The sequence below is a fragment of the Rhinopithecus roxellana genome, chromosome 7 (assembly GCF_007565055.1).
Source record: "Rhinopithecus roxellana isolate Shanxi Qingling chromosome 7, ASM756505v1, whole genome shotgun sequence".
In the NCBI taxonomy this organism is placed as follows: domain Eukaryota; kingdom Metazoa; phylum Chordata; class Mammalia; order Primates; family Cercopithecidae; genus Rhinopithecus; species Rhinopithecus roxellana.
This window is the reverse complement of record NC_044555.1, coordinates 153409107-153433208: the sequence shown is the minus strand read 5'-3', so window position 1 is coordinate 153433208 and position 24102 is coordinate 153409107. Positions and strand designations below refer to the sequence as shown.

The 24102-nt window shown below is 35.9% G+C and overlaps 1 protein-coding gene across 1 annotated transcript in view; it reads left to right on the top strand.

The window, feature by feature from the left end:
- The first annotated feature begins 2973 nt into the window (after positions 1-2973).
- GPR174 (G protein-coupled receptor 174) overlaps positions 2974-24102 on the top strand; it is a 29711-nt gene continuing 8582 nt past the window's right edge. The window contains exons 1-2 of the mRNA XM_030934325.1: positions 2974-3499; positions 15029-15125. The gene's annotated coding sequence lies outside the window, so the exon portion shown is untranslated. The remainder of the gene's footprint in view (positions 3500-15028; positions 15126-24102) is intronic.

Below are 24102 nucleotides of genomic sequence, written 5' to 3'. Positions count from 1 at the left end.
TTTTATATTTTGGAGTTGCTCTATAGGGAAAGAATAAAATAATTATCTGGGTCTCTATTCTTAATTAAGAAGGCTTAACCTTTTTCTTTCTTCTTTTTCTTTTTCTAGATCTTTTAAGAAGATCTAAATGAGTCAAAACGTCTCCTTCATATATATATATATATATATATATATATATATATATATATATACACACACATATATATACAAATATATATACATATATACACAAATTATATATACATATATATATATATATATATATGCAAGGTCATGAAGTATAGTTTTTGAGTCCACTTAATATTTGACCTTGCCTCTGTAACTAAAGAAAAACCCTTGCCACAGATAATGTAACTACAAATAAGTCACCTGTTTCATAGATGCCATGAGACATTGGCCAGATGGAAATGATTTTGGTAAAAACATTCTCTTAAGAGTCAAAAAATCCTGCTTCAGATCCCAACTTTATCATTAGTTAACTGTGAGACTTGAACTGGGTTCCTTCTTTCTTACTTTCTTCATCTTTAAAATGAGAGCTTAGACTATAACATCACTCATATCCCCTTCAGCTCTGATATGTTGTAACTGAATAAATTTGGAGTGAAAGTTCAGAAGTTCCTGTAGGATTATTTCCTTTGGTTCTAGTCAGGCTCAAGTTTCCTGACGTAAATAGAAAAGATAAGAGAGTATCACTCAGGGAATTTCACCACTGAATGTTTTATTTCAAAACACAAGAATTTTGACTCCTGTGAGTTCTATCTGAGGCTGAAAATTCAAAAGATGTGTTGCACAAAAGGAGAAAGACATGCCTGCATCCAAAACTTATTTGGTGGAAGCAAGCAGGAGGAAAATGAGGATACCAAGAGGTGAGCCAGTAAAACATGTCAAGAGCTATGGGTTTTAAGAAATACAAATGATATTTCTGTTCTTTACTTACTAAAATCTTGTGGTTCTTAATAGGTGCAGCCCAAACCCTTCTTCTCCTGTAAGACTTGCCTGACTTCTATAATAAAATTGTACCCATTACTATAGTTCTCTGAGATCCTTGACTTCTCTGAAATCTTATTCTGCTTAATTGGATTCTAAAAAGTTGCTGGGACATGGTATCCTGAGTGCCATCAGCCCTCTGCCACTCTGTCCTTTATTCTCACCTCCCCAGTTGAATTTGATCCACTGCTCTATAGTTAAGAGTTATTCAATATATGTTTGCTGAATGGAGCTAAGGCTGTGTGAGGAAAGAGCGCATCACAATAAACTCTAGACACACTAAAGCAGGTGGAAAAAATATTTCTGTAAACAAACAAACATAGTATTACCCACATCATCTGCCAGACCCCAAAACACAGAATCAGAAGACAATGCCAGGGCAATATATTTCTCTCTGTTGTAAATGTGTGTGGCCCAATACACATTTAGATTAATTTACTCTTTGGCCGGACTCAATGGCTCATGCTTATAATCCCAGCACTTTGGGAGGCTAAGGCAGGTGGACCACTTGAGGCCAGGAGTTCAACACTAGCCTGGTCAACATGGTGAAAACCCATCTCTACTAAAAATACAAAAAATTAGCCGGGAGTAGTGGCACATGCCTGTAATCCCAAGCGACTCAGATGGCTGAGGGATGAGAATTACTTGAACCCAGGAGGCAGAGGTTGCAGTGAGCCAAGATCAGGCCATTTCACCTCAGCCTGGGTGAAAGAGCAAGAAGTTGTCCTAAAACAACAACAACAACAACAACAACAACAACCTTTTTCCCCTTATGTTTTTCTCCAGTTGCTCAAAACTATTCTCACTAAAGCTAGCCTATGACAAAATCGTTATTTTGCTTTTGGCAGTTCGGTTTTCCTATCCTTGGATCTCTTCAGTTTTCCTTTATATCCTGTTCTCAACATGTACTCCTACCTTTACAGTTCTAAACTCATTCATACCAAGATTTTCAAATTAGTATATTTCTAGGAGAATGAGAATTTTAAAATCAAGACCTCAGGAAGAAAGAAATTCTTGCCTCTAGAGTACTGGTGTTTCAGGCAAAGTGGAGGTAATATTTTGAGGTGGAGAACCCTCCAGGTATTCCCTATAATGTACCACACAGGTATGTCCTGGCATGAGACTAGACCTGCAATAACATATTTTCTTCTTCCATGGCCTATGTGAAAAGTCCCTTTACTCTGATCTAGAGATATTACCCAAATCATGGGTATTACCTCAAGTTGCTTCCTGTTCATCTACCTTTGGGAGTGGAGAAAGGGGGTGTTAAGTGACTAATACAGTGTGACACTGGTCTCAGGGGTCTGCAACTCTGTGACTCCTTGGAATACCATCTTCAAGAGCCTGTGGCAATGGGTCTGGGCTGCAGAAAACCAACCTTTTTTCATTGGCTCCTGCCTAACTACTAAGAAGAAATGGGGGTTTACCTGCACTTCTTGGTAACAGGGACTCTGAAGGCAATGGGAAGTGGGTGGACAGGAAGTGGAAGGTGGATTATAGCTCCAGATTCCTCTTAAGGAGTGCGGTATTTAATTCAATGTGAGAATTTTAGAGGTTTGTGTATTCAAGAATGCCCTAGGCAGAGATCATGTTCACCTTTACCTCTTCTATTGGCAGCTTTCTAGGGAACATTCTTGAGAATGTTCACTTTGGTAACTGAATGCAAGTGAGAGGCTGTGAGAAAGGATCACCCTAAGATTGCGGTGGTCCACTATCTATGGAAGCAACTCGAGGGCTCCTAGCTTCAGCAAAGGACTCCATAGGCAAATAGGCTGTGTGTTATCATGAGCTCAAAGCTGAGTGCAACCACAGAAGACAATGAAATGTGGCCCTAGAATTAGAAAGAAGAATTTCTTTTCCTAAGTGTGAAGCTTTGCAGGCTCTACATGCAGCCTGTAGTGTAGCCCTGCATCATTAACGGGGGTGGGCGGGGGCGGAGAGAATGAAAGCAAAAGAGCACACTGGCTGCCCCCTGGAAAACGGAAATGTTCAGTGTACACAGAGAGTGGCTTGCATATTTCACTCTGACATCTTACTACTATGTTCAACATGATAGTGGTTAGATATTCCTGATGATTTTAATTTTTTTCCTTTTGCTTTCATAATTTTTCTTTCGGCTTTCTTTTATTTTGTATTATTTTTACTTTTATTTACTTTCTTCCCTCCCTCCTTCTCTCCCGTATTCACTCTTTCCTTCCTCCTTCCTTCCTTCCTTCCTTCCTTCCTTCCTTCCTTCCTTCCTTCCTTCCTTCCTTCCTCTTTTCCTTTTCTTTCTTTCTCTTTTTATTCCTCTTTCTTCTTTCTCTTTCTTTCTTTCTTTCTTTCTTTCTTTCTTTCTTTCTTTCTTTCTTTCTTTCTTTCTTTCTTTCTTTCGCTAGTGAAGGAGAATTGGATTGGTCATTTTCAGAACAGGGAGCTTATATTGATGCACAGATCAGTAGCATCCTTGTTGGAGTGGGCATCACATGAATTCTTTGGAGATCTCTGAAGAAAACAGAAAGAAACTGAAATGGTAGGTTCTAATTATTTATGCATAATTAGCTCTCATCTGTGCATTTTTCCCGTAATATCTAGAACTGGACTCTTCACACAAAGATCTGTATAACTTGTCAAGTCTAAGGATGGTTATGGATATAATGAACTTGGATCATCCTTAAATGTCATTTCCTTGGTATTTGAAGAAACAAAAACAAGTATATGATGGGCTGCCGGAGGAGGGAGGCAACTTTAAACTTGGGAAAATTTAAGTTTGACATGGAGATATTTTTAATAATGTGTTTAGCTCAATTGATATTGAATAAAATAGTCCTGTGAACTTTTGCAATTTAACCCATTTGTATTAAGTAGAGTTGCTTACATAAAGGTGCAGGATAATTTTTATCTACTCTTTGCTATAACTCTTTGGGGGTGCTATTTTTATCTGCTGCATAATTAAACTGGTTAACTTTGTGTCCTTTTCAAAATGAATGATTATTTGAAAAATGAGAGATATAATATTTCAAGACCTTAGCTAATATAAATGCATGTTCCTATCAGCTTGTTTACTCATTTTCACTATAAAAGTTAATTGTTGTAATTAATGATAGATATAAAGATTCTGCTTTCAAACATGTTTAAGAAAACGTGTTTATAATGAGAGAAAGGGGAAATAAGAAAGATAACAGGCACAGTTGCTCTGTTTTTCATAGATAAGCTCTATCTGTGAAAGTAAGTAATCAGCACATTAAAAAATCAATAGCGGTTAAAATGATTTTGAATTTAATTTACATTTCTAGATACTCAAAATTGACTTTGACAAAATGTAAGTGAAATTATTTCCTTGTTTGCATGTTGTCTCCTTTTTGTGCTCCAAGAGGAAATGTTTAGGACGGTGCCTTTGGACTTTAAACCATATGATGACACTATAAATGGTGTGTAACTGCTAGGAGCTGCATTCAGAGACTAAAAGGAAAAAGTCATGAATTCCTATGTGAGAGAGAGATAGAAATGAGGAGGGATGTGTTACAACATGACCCATGATTAAATCTCAAATAACTTTCCTGCTCCTTCCTCTCCTGTCAACAGTAATGTACATGGACTTTATTTTATACTGCTCAAAATTTTTCATAAAAGAAAAAGTTATAATTTTATTCAATAAGCAGAACTATATGCTTTAGAGAGCTTTGGATTGTTCAACAAAGAGTATTTCATTTTTCCTTTAGCTTCTGCAAATATCAGATATAAACACAAAAACATTAAACTTATAGAGAAGATTAAAGTTCTTCCACCCAGGGCAAGATTATACCAGTCACACTAGCAAACATTTGGGTATGCCAAGAAGTTTGTGTTCAAGGAGGATATACTTTTAATTACAGATAATGTGCTTTGAACTTGTGAACACATGTACTGTTCTGCTTTGCTCTATGTTTGTAATAATATGTGTATGAGACAGGAACCATCTAGTGTATCTATTTTGTTGGGGCCAGATTAATATGATGCTGAATAATGCAAAGATGAATAAACACAAAGTGAGTCATAGACTTCTCCCAATATCTCACTGAATTTCACCCGAAGACACCTAGGAATGAATGCACTTCATTATGGCCCTTTGTACTAGGTAACTGAAAGGAAGAGGACAAAGAAACACCTGCATTCCGCTCATAGGTACTTTGGCACCAATCAGCTACCCAGAACCAAAAAGGGAAGTAAACTCCTTTTCTTGATTTCCACCCAATCTTGATAAAAGTGGGGCACAGTAGGTGCCTCTTCCCTTGCCCATTAAAGTGACTCTCCACCCAAAACCTTCTTTTTATGCTATAGGTCTCAAGAATCAGTCTCCAGATCCCTAGTCAGAGAATAAGAAATTGTCAGAAACAGATTCAGCTCTTGTCACTTTCAGAGCAATGGCAAACATCTGAGACTTTTATGCTTTGGGAAGTAAAGTAGGTTCATCGTATACATTGTGCAGTTGGAAGAAATGAGACTCATAGAGGTGAAGTGACTGGGTCAAGTACCTCTGTGTGTCTGTGACAGAGAGAAAGGTAGAATCCAGGTCTCTTCATACCTTGTCCAGTGCTATGTTCATTTCTCCTTGCTGACTATCAAGGTTTATGGATTAAGAGACATGCATTATTCACTGGGAAATATTAAAAGATTTCATTTTGAGAGCATTCAAGAATCTCTCAATATCAGGCACACTTCAGGTTTCTCCCAAAGGCCCTAATATTGTAACAGACCTTGAGTTGCTGGGCTTTACCACTGTTTCCTTCCAAGAATAGGAAAGAGTTTTTCCTACTGTGCTCATAGAAAAAAAAACAAAAACAAAAACAAAAAAAACAAAGTGCAAATTGATACTAGATGCTGTAATACAAGATTAAGAAAGACCTGGCTATATACTGGAAGTGTATGTGCTGTATTGAGTGTCAGAGCAACAATGCAGCCAGTTCATTAGACAAGAGAGAGTATCCAGGAGGTCCTGAGGTGTAGGAGATTCCAGATTTGAGAAAGGAGTGAAGATTTTAGGGTATCTTGTCTGACAGAAACAGGCACATGCGGTTGATCAACTAAGGTGAGAGCGTGAGGAAGATAAATACATACAGTATGTTATAGTATGTGAATCCTGAAAAAGAATACAGTAATTAGTGGCTTGAATATTACTAATGTTTGTCATATAACCAAGGGCTATCTGAGATCTGAAAATTAAAGTGGGTTCTTCTGGTATAGTCTTGGAAAGATTAACAAAGAGTGTGTTCCAGAGGCATCACTTTACTTTGCAGCAACAGCTGCATTAGCAGCAGCCAGAGAACAAGATGCAGACAGAGCTCCTGACAAATAATCAGATATGCAAGATATTAGCCAAAATCAAGTCTGTATAGACTCTAGAAACTTGGTTATGGGTCAAGAAGTTCACTAAATTTAGTTATCTAGTGAGGAAACTAAAATTTAACCATTATCAGGTTCTGTTACGTGGGTCATGCAAAAGCATGACTTGTGTCCACCGTGGGAGACAGGGTTGCCAATTCAGACTCAGTTGTGTCTTGGATAGCATAAATACTACCTTACTGGAAACCTAAAATATATGCAAATGTCTCACCAAGTCAAAAATGCCCGTCATCTCCTTTCCTACTTCCTGACATAATATTTGTTTCTTTAAAAAGCTTTTACAAAATGTCACACTACTTAGGGCAGAAAATAAGATTTTATCTACATTCTCAGCAATGATGAAAGGCTTTAATATTGTTATTATTATTTAGCTAAATTTTTTTTCAGCTTTACTTGGCAGATGAGATTCAAGTATTTCTTATAAGTCAATCACATGTTACCAGATATTTCTTATAAATAAATGACTTTTTTTTGAGACAGGGTCTCACCCTGCTACCTTGGCTGAAATGCAGTGGCGTGATCACAGCTCACTGCAGACTTGATTCCTTCGGCCTCAGATGACTCTCCTACCTCAGCCTCCCAAGGAGCTGGGACTATAGACACGCACCACCATGCAAGGCTACTTTTTGTACTTTTTTTTGTGGAGACAGGGTTTTGACTTGTCTGGAACTCCTGGCCTTGAGCAATCTCCCAATCTTGGCCTCCCAAAGTTCTGAGGTTACAAGTGTGAGCCCCTGCACTTGACATATTTCTGTATGATAAAATAATTCTAACAACTTAAGTAAAGGATGATGGTGATGAAATCCTTTACTGTTCAAAGTATTTAATCTATTTTAGATAATGCTGATGATCTATAAGTTACTTCTTCTTTAAAACTAAAAGTGTGTTATTTTAGGTGTCTACTCTATTTGAAGTGTCAGGCCAAATGGTGTGCTGAAAAATGAATGACATGTAGAAGATAGACTGATTTATTATTTCTGAGATACGTTTTTACAATTAAATATTATAAGCAAAATATATTCCGAGACGAAAAGGCCACAGAGTCTATTTTTTAAAATTTGCATTTTATTTTAATCTATAGTTTCATGGCCCCTACAAATTTTCATACTGAAGGACTTGCTCATTTAAATTTCTAAAGAAATATTTCTTTAACTTTTTTCCCACATCCTTATAACAATAGCATTCTGCTTCTGTGTTCTTTGGTCCAGTTTTTATTGGGATCTGTTTTTATTTTTACCTTTTTTCCCCCTTTATGTTTACACCTTGTAATTATAAATTACCCGTTGACCTCTCTCTCTTCTAAGAAAGTTAGGGCTAAAACTACGTAGTACTGATTTTGTAATACTTCATAAAACTAACTCAATTTAACAAAGGAAAGTTCAGTGATTTGACCTAGCATTAGTCTCTCTGAAGAAGAACTACTGACCGTAGAAATAGAGTTGTGTATCAAAAGCAGTCACAGTGCATATGAAGACATCTGGTACAGTAATACCTTTCTCTCTGAAATGCTATGACTTCTAAAAGTTTATTAGGGTTAAAAAGATAATTCCACCTAGCTGAAGCAGAGTATGAATATAACAGACTAGACTGTAAAGTGGTTGGTCTAGATAAGCCATCCGGTTTATTTAAGGAAGGCAGATTTGTGGCCCAAGTTATCCTGAGTGAGTGATCATATATTGGATTTGGGGATACCCAGTTTTGCTCTGACATCTTGCTGAAAGACTTTTTTGATTATAGAGAATAGAGTAAACCTCCCTCAGTGTTTTTTTTTTTTTTTTTTCCATGAAGTTTGGTTAAGCAAACCCTATGAGGGCATTCTGTAACCTGCAGAGAGAAAAGGGCTGTTTTTCAGAATAGAGACTATAACCTGGATTATATTTGATGTATAATTACTTGTTAATGACTGCTTTAGTTCTAAGTTACAGTTTTAAGAATTTTACATTAAGAAATATTATCTTTGTGTCTGTTTGGGTCTTTTCCAGGGGAAAATTTACTCAGAAACTTTAAAACCAACTGATCTCTGGGAATCATTAAATTTGAAAATATCTGTGACATAGTCCAATAGAGAAAAATTATTAAAGTTGATCACCCCAGGTTATAAGGTATTCCTTGACTGGTACTTGGGCCAAACATGAATGGCCAGAGTAAAACTATAGGCTAAATCAATATCTGGAGAATATGGGCATGGTGGTTAATTAGGCTGGCCCCTCCTCAAATGCTGTGGAACCTCTGTTGTATGAGCTTCTTGAACACAATACATAGAGATGCAATCTTCTCTTCATAATTTTCATTTAGTGACACACTTGGACACTCATTGAAAAAATTTTGGACACACAACAGAAATGCAAATCGATAGTAAATCACCCAAATATAGACCCTCTAAAGACTGTATGATGTTGCTTTGAAAATTTTAAATTTAATCTATTTAACATTTGCATGCTTTAACCCACTTGTCATATTGGGTCAAATAATATGAAATACTTCTAAGAAGTGGTGATCAGTTCTTTATATTTTCCTGCAAAATTTCAGCACATTAATTAAAAAGAATTGATTTGGTTTCATATCTGAAAATTTGTTTTAAAAATAAAAGTTTAATTTCATATAACCCTTTCCTGAGTGAGGAATTACATTTATATTGTAATAATTTATTGTAGAACGAAAATTAGGTTTGGTTTGCTCAGTCTCACTCATAAGCGTGATGACTTTATTTTCTTCATGGGGAATTCTGAGCCTTTGGCCTTTTCCTATTCCCGTATCTCTGGGAGTTCAGTCTAGTTTCTTTAGCAAAGGGAAAATAATAGTTTTCAAATATGATCTTGGATTTTGGACGTACATGTATGAGTTCCCAGAGCCTTCTCACAGCTCCATACATGATTTTCAAGGCAGGTCCAAAGCCTCATCATGAACTAAGGGTCAGCATCAGATTCAAACCATCCTTGATACAGATTTTTTTCCTGTAGAGCTTATATTGTATTCTAAATCAGGTATATTTTTTAGTAATAACTCTAGAGAAAGCTATAAAATATCTAAGCAGCTACTCAGAAACTAAGATTTAGCAGGTTTTTTTAGCTTATCTACTACTGGCTCTTTTATTTTTAGTGTCCTATCATCAAAAGTAATATATATTTTTAAAATTGTACACTAATGATGTACTAAGCATTGGGCAAGATGCCTTACATCATTTTGACAACAATTATATTTATTTTCTCCATTTTACAGATTAAGAAACTAATGTTCAAGAAATTACATAACTTGTCCAATGATATGCAACTGTTTTTTCAACACCACTTTATTGATGTATGATTAGCATACAAAAAGTTGTGTATATTTAATATATATAACTTGGTGAATTTGGAGATAAATATATACCTGGGAAACCACCACCACAATCTATGCGATAAACATACCTATCTTGGTTGAGTTTCAAACCCAATTCTGTTGATTGCCAAAGCTCTTTCTTTATATTATGCTGTTTCTATATGATAATGCTATAACTCACTCTCTTGTCCCTTTCCACTTGAGAATCAAGAGAGGTGGTAATAGAAGAATTCAAGATGTACCCATTTCAAAACAGGTTGTCCTTTTATTGGATTTAGGCTAGGTGAACAAGGAAAAGGAGGCAGGGAATAGGGAACAAAATGAATAAAATTGAGAATTGTAAAAAACAAAAATTAAATGTTTTATTTGTCTTCAACCATTCTTTATGATGTGTTTTCTATTTTTACAAGATATAACCCATGCCCTCTTAGAACTTATTTACTTGAGGATAAGCTAACACAAATTAATTCTGATTATACAAAAGAGATTTAGGAAGAAGGTGTGTGACTTCATGGAACTTTTTGCCTTAAACAGAATCACCATTTATCTACACTTAAGCTGACATAATGTAAAAAGAAAATCATATAGAATTTTTGCTTTATTCTGTGTAATCTAATTTATGGCATGCTAAGGTTTAAGAGCAAAGGTTCTGAACTCCAGATATAAGCCTGTGTTAGAAATTAGAACAGAATGTGTGGTTTTAGATGCAAGTTAGTATCAACAAAAGGAAAGGGCTCAAAAAATTGTACACAGAGGCTCTCCTAAACAGGTCTGCAGCAATAGATTAATTTATGTGTTTACTTGTTTGCTGGCTTCCTAGTGCATTCTATATTGGCTATAAGGAATTTGAATTTGGGGGAAAACATGGGATCCTTCATATGTAAATCAAGTTTACACATCAACCATCAGAAAGAGGATAGAACTATTTTTATATTTGCGAGCAAGCTTTTTCCTTAGGATCAAGGACTTAGAGTTATACGATGCCTGTTCTTGTTTCAGAGCATACTCTGTGTCTACATTGCAGAGAGAATTAACTGGAATCTAATCGCATACTTAAGTTTAGGAGCTCAGTGTGGTAACCATCTGATCCAGTGAGTTATCGAATCTTGAGTTAAAAGAACAAAAACACAATAACAAAGTTTTAGGCTTGTCTGTCTCCTGATAATGCTAATTATTTCCCAGCACATTCTCTTGCTCTCTACACACTCACCTCCTCTGTCTGTGCTCCCTATCCAAGAGGAAATAGAGGAAGAACCTTGGGACATCAAATTCTAAACCCTCTTCTAAATTATGCTTTCAGCAGGCACCAATCACAAGCTTGAACTCATGCTCCTTTGGGGCTGATTAGAAGTATATACCTGAACAAGGCACTAAGCTCCCTCATTTTTCAGTTTCTCTATCTGTGAAAATGGTATAATTGAGGACACTTATCTCTTAAGGGTATGGATCACCATGTAGATACTGAACAGGGACTTTGTATTTCTTTTGCCAGAGCTCCTCTGTGCAATTTGCAAAATACCTTGTGCTACTGGATTGAAATCACTCTAGGAACATTGAGTTGTACTTGCCTTTCACCTGACAAATTTCCCTTTGCACATGTCAGAATTATGCCTGGTTAAGCTTGCAGATTGAAGTGCTTATGAGGAGCAAAATAGTTCTAAGGCTTGCGGCTGAATAAACGAGAAAGAGAGGCATAACTTTTATGGATCAGTGAATTGTTGTTTTTAGAAATGCTGTATGGAATAATCCAACCACTTTAAGGTCTGTTGTATGTTTCTACTCTAAATATATGGCAGCTTTCTACAAAGCTTAACATTTGACCTGCCCAATCTAGCAATTGATTTTACACATCTCTCTTTTTTTCTGTTCTGTCACTTCTGCCAGATTTTCCAGGGCGGGGGCCATGTCCCATTTCTTGTTATCTTCTGCGATATATAGCATGATGACTTGATTTACAGCAAGGCATTGTTCATCTCATCACTCCATTCTTTTGTCCTAGCTTGATAGTTTAGCAAACTGCAGCAGCAGGAAATGGGCCAAAGAGTAAAAATAACATTTGTCTTATGTTAGTCACTTTCTTCCAGTCTTGAATGCCAGCAGAAATGAATGAACTCAATGTAAAGAGAATATCTTTGTTTCTGTATGGGGCAAGGTAGAGTTAGAGAGAGAGAGAGATGGGGAACGGACAGGAATAGATTGTGGTTTCTTCTGCATACAGTTAAGAATATTGGTTTCCATACCATTGTAGAAAAAAAAACAAAGGGACACTTGTTGCTGGTGATTTGTACGCTGGTATTTGACGTAAAAAACTGAGTCTTTAACAACATAAAAGTTACATTTAGATAGTCTGATCATATGAAGGAAAGAGAAATAGCTACATACATAGTATAGAATGAGTAGTAGGGAGGAAATACGATGTGAGGAAATGAACAAAAGCCTTTTGAATTAAAACTTAGGTTCTAGTTCTGTTTGTGCCATTAACTTGTTATATAACTCAGGATGAGTTTTACTTTCTTTGGGCCTCAGTTACTTTGTTTGTATAAAGCAGAGCATTCATAGAACTTAATACAAAATTAGTGAAGGTTTAATCAAGATTGATAAAGTCTAAATTTTATTTAAAATGCTGATTCAGTTCTTCCAGAAAATGAGAAAATATTATAAGGCTCATTAATCGTTATCTACATCACCATTGAACTTATCAGTGGATACGACATGCTACCCAAGGTGCTCATTAAATATGCGCTGACTGAACTTGTTTAATTACTCCATACATAGGCTGTTGAAAAGGCTCCAGTGTATGATATGAGGGATTCAAGCGTACTATAACCTCTCCCCTACTCTCCTTTCATGCTGCTCTGCTCCATTTGGTCTAGAACTGCAATGGTACCTATGTTTTTATTTAAGAAAGGCTGCTAGGAAAATTCCTACACACTCCCTGTGAATGTCCTGGATACTATTTTCTAGTTCTCTCATTAATGTATTAGCTTAAATCCACTTATCACATCTCAACAGTTTTAAGCATAAAAGTAGAAACACTGGCTATAAGGGATATTTTGATGGGCCGTAGTCCATGAAAGGAACAAATCTGTGCCAACTAGAAAAGCCTGCTTAGGACTATGGGTCTTGGATTGGATATGGAGCCTAGGCAGTTAAAGTTGTGGTGTGATGATTCAGTCAGGCCTGAAGGATAATGCACTGGGGAGGAAGAACACAGGGTTTCTTTGCATCTTCCCCAATATTTATCAAGAATTGGGTCCATTTGTCTAATCAACCTTTCTACTAGACTTAGACTGTAAAAGCGCAAAGTAACCTTAGGGATAATCTAGCAGCTCCCTCATTCCACAGATGAAATACCGAGGTCAAGAGATAGAAGGGACATTCCCAAGGTCACACCACTAATTAGTGATAAGACCAAGACTAAAAGGTAGGTGTCATATGTCTCTGATTAGTGCTCTTTTCCATATACCCGGTTTCTCTCAGCCTAAATGACCTATCTTGGGATTTGAAAAAGCTTGCAAGTAAAGCAGATTCATTTTAAAGTATATGGCTATCCTGGAAAAAAAATAATGAAGTGCTCTCTAAAACAAAATCCATTCTTTGATATCTTAACTGACTCCTGTTCATAAAGTATAACAAATCAAATGATTAAAAATTAAAAAGCGCCTAAGAATATTCACTATTTCAATAAAATCTGCTTCTAGCCAGCTACGTTTGTCTGGTGTTTATGATTAATCTATGATCCTGCTCAATCACTAAACTCTGTCCCTGCAGACTATTACTCTAGTTTGATCTCAAATATCTGACACACTAAAGTGGTGATTGAGTTGGATTGCTTTGGATTCTTGGGCCTCTGGACCTGCCTTTTGGTTTCTCATCTTCTACTTGATCTGTTTCTCCCACTCTGTTACCCTCTCTCAAAGACAAAAATAATTTAAAAATAACTTTACTGTGTGTTAAATCCTGATCACTATTTTTTCCTCCTCCATCTTTTAAAAAAAGATTTATTAAGGTGTTTTAATGTGTCTAGTACTCTACTTACTAGGTGCTAGAGGAAAAAAGAAAAGGATACGTAGTATTTATTTATTGAGCACTTGTTATGTGCCAAGCCCTGACTTATTGGTTTTTACTTATGATATCTCTTGTAATCTTAACAATGTTTCCCAGGAGTAGGCATTATTATTTTATTCATTTTACCTGAGGAAGAAACAGAAAGAGAGAGAGAGAAAAACAGAGAAAAACAGAACAACTGATTCAAGATTACTCAACTGAAGCTGGCATTAGAATGCAAGTCTCTTTCAAAGGATTCCTTCAAGAGTTATCATTCTAAATAAAAATCATCGTGTTAAAAGGATTAGCTTGAAGCAAATTTGTGTAGGTGGAAAATATTGCATTGGATGCCTTCCCTCTGTCTTTCCTGCCTTCTCCTTCTCCTTCCCTTTGCAGGATCCTTTGCTAACCCTTATGATCTGGCATCTCAAGTAATCCTACTGTTACCCACCTACGACTGTCCCACTCTATGTTCCTTTAATTCATTCTACCAAGTAAAATGTATTCTTTGTATTTCATTTCTTCCACTTTCTAAAGGAAAACCTAGCTTAGCTGATTGATTACAGTTAATAGGCTAATACATAACCCTTTCTTTTAGTATTTTCACTTTATCAGTAGATTTCTGGACACATAGTTTCTCAAAGGATTGAATCTATAATGGGACATTTCTGGCAAGATGACAAGCTTCAGCAAGTGATCATTAGGTAAAGCATAGCAGAGGAAGCTGGGGTATGGTTTTTGGTGTCCCTAAATCACTGTACGCAAGAAACTATCTACAAGCATGTTAAGGGTACATGTAAGACAGCTTTGTGTAGAAATTAATTTGTCTCCTAGCATCAGCTGTGCTGACAACCACTGGCCAGCTGGATCTCCCTCCATATGTACTTAATAATCAATGAAACAGTTGTGGTCATGCCAACTATTTAGAAAAGATCACTAACTGAGAAAAAGACAGCTTTTACCCTTCAACTTTATTATGAGTTTAACAAGAGGCTGTGGGAGTTTTCTAACATAGTTCACCATAGTTAAGGGCTCCTTGTGACCAGGAAGTGACACATGAACCCTTCCACCAACATTCCTACCTTCTCTCACTCTTTCCAAAAGCTGCCATGTCAAAAAGAGATGTCAACTGCTAAAGGGATTCTCACTCACTCTACTTCACTACCACTAATGACTAAGTGTAATTCTCTATACTCTCCTTTTCCTGTAGTAATTGATTTGTGAGATCTCAGCATCCACTTGCTGAAATTTCCCAGCCCTCTCTGAGCGTCTTCTCCATGCTGCACCTGACCATTGCTTTTCTATGTCTTTTAAGGCATGAATGAATTAATCGAGCCAGATTCTCCAACGCTTCCTCAGGAGACCCTATTGCTCTGATTAAGAAGTTCCATCAGCACCGAAGGAAACAGCAGGTAGTCAAATATGATCTTGACTTCTATTTCGGCATCTTTCCTAAAAATAATACTGTTTTACCCTGTGGGCCCCGGACAGATAATTAGAGCCTTTGCTAGCCACATGTTGCACATTTGCTGGTCTACTTGATAGATTACCATTACCAGGCAATATCCTGGTTCTAGCAATCAAGATGTACACTCTTACAGAACATGAAAAGCTGTAGTTTCTGAAGTATTTGATAAAATGTGGCATTCTTTTCAACAGTGCTCTGCTAAGTCTTTTTTGCCTGAGACAAAGAAAAAAAAACTCAGTCATACTGAGCCTGTCTTTATTTACTATCTTGACATTTTGTTTACTGTGAATATTTCCATCCATTTCAATTTACAAAATACTGCATTGAAATACTATTTCTCTTCATTACTGAGTTGTTTTTCAACCCCTTAAATTTTGTGTCCAAGGAAAGTGCCTCACTCATCTAACACTAGTCCTGGCGCTGATTTTTATGGGCTATTTGACCTACTTTTTAGCTTCAAAAGGTGATTTGGGAAACTAGGGTACACAGTGTTTATTCCTATTTTGAAAGTAAGCCTATGCACAGATTAAATACATGCTTTCAACGTTAAACTTATATAATATAATCTCACCCAGCACACACTGGCCACTGTACATGCATACAATATTATAATATGTGTGTATGTTGAGAAAGGTGATGCTGCTTGTGGACAAGAAAAATTACAGTAGCCATAGGTGAATCACTTGAATGTTTGGGAAATTTCTATTCATTGTTTGGTAAGTATTAGTTTGGGGCAGATTTGGAAGATGCAGATTTCAGAGCAGCAAGTGTTTATGCTGTTTGCTTTTTAGTTCTTTGTCTGGAATCTCTTTTTAGAAGAAGTGTATTGCCCAAGCACAAACCTTGATATCTAATCATTGTAAAGGAACATGTCTAATGCTTGAGCCTAGTTTGAAAAATAATGAACAAAATGACTGTACAGTTCACCTAAACGTGGGGGAAAAAACACCCCAATCATTGTAGCATTATGTTATAGTTCAAACCAGGAGGCAAGAGTTCTAACAGCTAATAAAACTCCTGTAGTGCACATATCCCCTTCATGATTTACACAAGTATTTAATATTAGTTTGATGTAAAAATAATTGTGGTTTTTGCAGTTAATATAGGTAATGGCAAAAATCGCAATTACTTTTGCACCAAACTAATATATGGGTTTATGGGTATCTGGAAGCCAAATTAAAGCAGCCCCATTTTTTCCTTTTCTTTTCTTTTCTTTCTTTCTTTTTTTTTTTTTGTTTTTTGTTTTTTTCATTTAGGCCACACCTTTATTTCTTTCCAGTGAGACTTTCTCATAAAAGGGAAATGAACCTCTGTTCAAGACCAATTGAGCCCTTTCCCCTGATGTAATCAGGATGAGTACGGTTGAAAGTTCAGTGAGACAGGGATAAAAAAGTTGGCACCTGTCTGAAGCATATTGTTTGTAACATTCATATATTAGTGATTCATGTTAGGTAGGGTAGCCTACACAGTGACATATTTCTTTTCTTTTCTTTCTTTCTTTCTTTCTTTCTTTCTTTCTTTCTTTTTTTTTTTTTTTTTGAGACAGAGTCTTGCTCTGTCGCCAGGCTGGCCAGGCTGGAGTGCAGTGGCGCAATCTCGGCTCACTGCAACCTCCACCTCCTGGATTCAAACGATTCTCCTGCCTCAGCTTCCTGAGTAGCTGGGACTACAGGCATGTGCCACCACGCCCAGCTAATTTTTGTATTTTAAGTAGAGACGGGGTTTCACCATGTTGGTCAGGATGGTCTCGATTTCTTTTTTTTATTTTTATTTTTTTATTTTTTTTTATTTTTTTATTTTTCAGGGTTTTCTCACCCATTATTTTTTTTTTTTGACCTCGTGATCCACCCACCTCAGACTCCCCAAGTGCTGAGATTACAGGTGTGAGCCACTGCTCCCAGCCGACAGTGGCGTATTTCTATTGTTAAAAGTTAATGAGAAAAAAAAAAAAAAAAACAGAGTGAATAAGACCTACTATTTGATAGCACAGCAGGGTGACTATGATCACTTGTACATTATAAAGTAATGTAAAGACTGCAACTAGATTGTTTGTAACTCCAAGGATAAGTGCTCAAGGGGATGAAAACTCCGTTCTCCATGATGTGCTTATTTCATATTGCATACCTGTATCAAAATATCTCATGTATCCCACAAATATGTATGCCTACTATGTACCCAGAAAAATGTTTAAAGATTAAACATAGGAAAAAGTAATAATCTATTGGCTAAAATGAAGTACTATACCTCTGTTGGAGGTATTAACAGGAGAAATTGCCGGTTCAACTTTGCAATCCTGTTATGATACAAAATTCAAATTAACTGGGGGAAATTCAAGTGCATTTCCATTTATTAATGGACATGAAAATCCCTAATCAAGGTATGATGTCTAGTTACAGAAAGAGAGAGTAAAAGAGAGAGACCAACCACTACTACTACCAAACAAAAAACAAAACAAACCAAAACAGCAAAACATTTATTCATAGATGTATAAAGATATTCATGAAAATTTATTAAATTATTTTTTCCTAGATACATTAGATAGCATTCAGCCTTTGGCCACAACATTTGTGTACGCACACAGTTATCTTCCACTGCACAAAATGCTAAGAATTTGTCTACTTTATATATTTATATAGTACTTACTATAGAGCTTTATAAATATTAACTCATTAAATATTCATAGAGGTAGGTACTATTATCATCTCACTTAACAGATGAGGCAACTGAGGCACAGAAATGTTTAAATAACCTGCCCAAAGCCTCACAGCTAAGAAGTGGCAGAGACAAGGTTTGAATCCAGTAAGACTGGCTCCAGAGTCCATGCTCATCTTGCCTACTGTAAATCATGCCTTATTATTTATCAAATATTTGGATTTTATATAATATTATATACCCACACATATGAATAAATGTATATGGCATGGAGAACCAAGGCTATTTAAAACCCAGAAGTAAAATGACAAAATATTAGAGCTAAAATTCCCTTTAAAAGTTATCTGGTTTAACATGCTTAGTTTAAAGAAGAAATGGGGACCCAGAGAAATTAAGTTACTCTCTCAGGGTCACACAGGCATTCAATTGCAGAGGTAGAATAAGAATTCAAGACTTCTCATTCTCAGTCTATGACTAATTTAAGTAAAGACCACAACTTATATTTTCAAATAAATGTCATCATTTTGAAGGTGACTTCACAAGGCTGTATGCTTATCTTAATGACGCTGTATTTCACCGAATATTCTCATACTCTTTGAAATTGTCTTTGGAATTAGTTTGATCTGATCAAGAACAAATGAGTCTTTAAACAATGTCATCATATCATGCTTTTGAACAAAAATGACATTTTTTCTACTTGATCTCTAACTTCACTGTTCAGACTGGCTATGAATGGCTTTTGATTGTTTCCCAATAATTTACCTACCCTTAAAAATCAAAGAATTGTCACCCATAAAATTATTCTAAAGAATATGTTCTGAGTGTAATTCTAAAAGAGAATTCCAAAAATTGAAATACACATATAGACCTTCACAGTGACAAGTTTGGAGAGACAAACTCATTTGGATTCCTGATTTTTAATAAACTTATTATATAAAGAAAACATTATCACTGTGAGGAATCCCATGTCCTAAAAGTTTCAACTCAGTTATGAAGTATAGAAAATACTAAGTGTGTGTGGTGTGTAGGATGTGTTTCTTGGGTAACTTTTCTCAGATTTAGAGGTTCCAAATGAAGATTACTACTCATCCTCTCAGGCAAAAGAGATTTAATGAAGACGTATACCTTGGTGTGATATATAGAATGTGATGATAGCATACCTACAGAGGTTTTGAGAGTTAAATAATTCAGGTAAGTAGAGCAAGAAAATAGGCAAAGTACAAGTTAAATCAGAGTAATATTACGGAGAAGGTCAGACAAACTCAGTAGAAGTCTAAATAGAAGGCATTGAAGACAGAAGGGAGGAATTAAAGAATACTTCAGAGTTGAAACATTGAGCTATTAGTGGTATCAGTGATGTTCCTAATGTTGGGAAGGGCAGGGAAATAGAAGTGTCCCAGTTTTAGATAAATTTCCACTTAAGGTTGCTAGCTATTTGTTTTAACCTTCCTTGATCCCATCTGGAAAAGCTTGTCTAAATGACAGATAGACAGCTAGGTAGGTAACTAAACTAGAGGTCTATCACAGAACAAATGATGAAAGTATATAACCACTTGATGGTTATTTTAAAATAAAAATAACCAGAAAGTGCATATTTGTAATTAAACTGTTATTGATACAATCGCTGAAACAAACAATTGGGTTTCTGAACGCCAGAGTTATGTTTCTAATCTCTTTGCACCTGACAAATACTCATGTTGGTAGGTACACCGAAGGGACATCTGAACTCAGGCTCTTTGCCATAGCTTAGAGGTAAGCATCATTCCCCTAAAACTTGTTTAAATTTTACAAAAGAAACAGACAAAAAATACATTGAACTTGATTTAAATCATTTTCAAGAATTGGCTAGTTGCTTAGTTTTCACTCTAATGAAATAAAATCATTAAAAAGCAACCAAATATTGCAAATAACATTAACAATTATTTTATTTATGGTCATAAGTTATGGTTTAGAAATACTTTCTCTGTTTAGATTTTCACACTGTATATTTAAGGGAAGGAAGTTAGAAATAAGTAAATAGCAAGCCAATGCTTAACTTACATATAAAGTCACCCTAGCCCAAATTCATTCCATAGGGCCACTGGTGTTCAGGAATCTAGCCTTACTCTCTGAGTGAATAATGATGTAGGGGATAAACAATCAGCCTGTGACACAAATAAAAGGGAGCAAACCAGCAGGTACATTTAATTTAAAAAATATTATTTTTTTTCTAAACTGCAGGTTTTGGAGGCCAGTGTCTGTTCAACATTTTTTTTGGCTACTTGCCAAGTCCTTTAGCTATGGTGGGCAGGGACTTGTCATTTCGTGCCATATGAAGGCAGCAGGCTATGACAGGGAAAATAAAAATAGCACTACATGGCCACAAAGAAGTGTGGTCTACTCCATTTTGGTGCGTGTATGTGGAGAGGAGGTGATGCTTTTTTTTTTTTTTTTTTTTTTTTTTTTTTTTTTTTTTTTTTTTTTTTTTTAACTGACTTGCTTTCGTTTTTACTTTCTTTGATTGTAATCCGATGTGGCTGCATAAATGTATCTCCATAAGAGTTGAGATTTTTAAATGAGGCAATGACTGTGTTTTGAGTTGTGTACTCTGCCTTAGCTAATGGATTGCAGATAAAGATGGTAATTTTCTAGCTGGAAGATTTTTTTAAAGGTTAAATGGACGTGAAGCTAGAGGGGTCATTGTTGCTGCAAAGGAGGTGGTTTATTTTGCTTGTTACTAAAGTTATTTCAGTTTGCTTCACAAACACTTAAGTGAACACATTGTGATTATTTGGGGGAAACCATGCAGGAAATCCTAGTCAGTTCAATGGGCAGTGTTCAAAGCAGTTATTTTTATCCATTGGCAGGTGACCAGTAAGGAAGAGCAAATTTCCCAGCAGATAAGCTTGAGAGGAGAGGAGAGACAAGCGTGTAAAGAAAAAGAAAAATCTGAATGCAATTATCAGTTAAAAAAAAAAATTTTTAAAAGTGACTTTGGGATTTTCAAATGTAAATGTTTTTCAGTGGCCAATATCATTAAATAAAACAATAGCTAACAATTACTAAATATGCCTTTAGATTTTATAACTTGAATGACCTTTAAATGCTCTGCTGCAAAGATGATACAGAACTAGACAATTTAAAATAATGGTTCTGTAAACTTGCTGATGTGGTATCTGTTTAACAGGTGTTTCTTAAAGATCTACTAATGGGCATTTAGTAAAGATCTATTCTAATTATTGCAAGGAATGCATAAATTAATGGGACAGTGTTCCTACTCTCAAAGAGGTTACAATCTAGTGGTTGTGTAGACAACTATCTATACCATTAAAGAGGTTGAACCATATCAGGCTATGGCACAGGTACATGCAACATGCTATGGGAATCTAAAGGAAGAAGGGCCAATTCCAATGTAAATGATTCAAGGAAGATTTATGGGAAGAAATTAGATAATCAAAATATCTCCTACTAGAGAATCAACATTTTCCCACCCATCAAAGTGATAAAGTATTGCTGGGAAGCTGGAAAATAAGGATGTTCAAGTTAAAGTCAGACAGACAGAGACATCGAGGTACATGCTGTATGCTAGAACAGTGTGGCATGGTGGGAGCCTAGGGCATTTGAAAAGGTGTAATAATAAATCAGGCTATAAGGCAGAACAAGGCTTAGAATGTTAGATTTTTTAGGCCATTGTAGTGTGGATACTTGAAAGATTTTACACAACTTAATAAGATAGTTCAACCGGTATCTGATAAAGGCAATTGCAGAAATACGTCAGTCTAAAATAAGAAAGTCTTGCTATTTAACGTATTAAAAAAGGAAGTAGGGCAATTGCTCATGTGAAAATTTTATAAAAAGAGAAAACGTGAATTTGTTTTTGCCTTCTGAAATACGGCTGAGTGTTACTGATATTATGCTAAAAAGGTACAGAAAGTTTACTTTTGCGAGCAGGATATTTACTAGTCTATTACTTTTAGGTAGGAGACAACACTGTGTCCTTTGAGTTAATCCAGAATGGAGGTCCATTGTCTTTCTGCAAGAACATCTGGAAAGATTGGGAAGAAGGGATTTTTCTCAGTTTCCTAGATACTTTGTAATTAAAACTGTAGACTACAAGAAAAGAAGGGATAATATATTTCTGTTTTTAAAGCCAAAAAACAAAAGCAGACAACATTGACCTGCCAGTCCTCCTTCATTAGATCCCAACATCAATTATATTACTTTTTATCCTATGAAATAAGGAGTCTCCAAAAATGAACCAAATATTGCAAATAATGTAAATTACTGAAAATTTATTTAGTAACAGAATACTGTGCAGTGGACACAAATATGTACCATTCCATTCAAATATTGTCCATGCATTAAGCTCTAGGGCCTCACATGATCTCAGCCATGACTTGGGATGAAGTCTGCTATCCTTTAGGACACTTTATACATCTCATACAGGAGAGCAAAATGTGTGGGCCTTTGTGAATCTAGTACCTAAAAGATTATTGTGGGAAGAACAGAGGGAGTCATATGAAATGGTCCCATATGAATGGTTTTCACCACTCCCTTCCAATCAATATATATGATGCTATCTGAGAAAAATGTGACAACAGTTCTGATGAGGACCTACATTATTATTTGATTTTGATATTTCATACTTGGAGCATCCTTATTATAGACTTGTAGTAGAGTGAGCTCCAAATGAATATGTCATTACCTGGGTACTTGGATCATGGGTACAATAGATTTATCACAAGTCTTTAAGGTTAATCTAGGAATCTCTCCCCGCCCCCACTACACCCCTATACCTTCCTTTGGAGATAGTTCCAGGGTACCTCCTACTACTCTAACATTTTACAATTATAACTCTGTTCTCAACTGTAGTAGCTTATAAAAGAAAAAGACCATGTAGGAGATGCATTAGAAATTATGTGTCACCTTCTGCTTCCACCAAATCCAGATGGCTTGTGCCAGACATAGAGTTGTCATCACTGGTGGAAGATTACTTAAAGACTCCAGACATCTTTATTTTTAATGACACTCCAGTGTTACTAATCAGAAGGATAGTTCTGAGAGCCACAAGTTGCCAAAATGTTTGGTTTGTTTCTACTAATCAGGAGGGTTATGACACTGGAAGGAGAAATATAGGCCCACAATACTGGTTCCTTGCATGTCGTTACTGCTCAATGACAATGGAGGCTTATTTTCTGAATTGAGGGATAAAGTGAATTCTTCCAAAGTCTTGCCTAATTGATGATAGGAAAAATCAATTTTTTGATTTTTCAATCAAAAGTATAGGAAAAATGGTAGAAAATTGAGAAATAACGAACCAGAATCCTGTTTAGTAGGAGTAGCAGAGGAAACATGCTACCAAGATCCAGAAAATTAATACAAGTCTAGCAAAAGATAAAACTGTGCCACTAAGGGAGGCTTATTTTCAATCATCTGTAATAACAGTGGTCAATGTTTTGCACCTCTCACCCATACCTTCCTCAAAACTTAATCTAAGGACAGAATCTAGTGTCTGTCATTTAAAATGTAAGAATGAGATACCCGTATTTTAAATTAATTGTGTAGTTACTGATACACAAATGTTTCATGGGCATATTTTTGTGTGTATTTTCTGAAAGCTCCGTGTGCACTTTATAGATTAATTACTGAGAGGCCAACAATTCGTTTTTGTCACTTGTATTTTAATATTTACATTTTTAAATTTTAAATCATTTTAATTAGGATTATTTCTAAAAGTTTCTGAAAACCCTAATGTCTGCTTAGAGACTTCTGTATTTTTTTTTTGTTGTTGTTGTTCTTTAAAATGAAATGCTATAGATTTTGGATAATATATTGTGAAGAAAATGACTCCCAAATATAAGTAAAGAACAAGTAAATGTGGAGGAATAAAACCAAGCACTAAGACAAAAAGAAAAAAAAAAAAGCTGATATAGTAACTGAGCATAAAGGCCAAGGATGCAAAAGCTCTGGAATCTACTGGGACATATTGTACATACTCCAGAAATTCTTAGTTTGTGTGAAGCACTGACATTTCCAGGGAAAGTTTGCCAAGTTTAAGTTCCTGGGCCCCATCTTTAAAGGTGTGAGTCTGGCATTTGCAGCCTAAACTCTCTAGGACAAAAGGCTTATCCTCAAGCAAAAAGGAAATTGGGCCCAAACCAAGTAGGAAAGAATGTTTACCCTCCTTCTTCTTAAAATAAGGATTTTCAGTCCCTTAAAATCACACCATATGGGGTAGCCACCTATACCAACAATTCTGGCCAGAGCCTGGAGTGAGGCCTTGATAACTG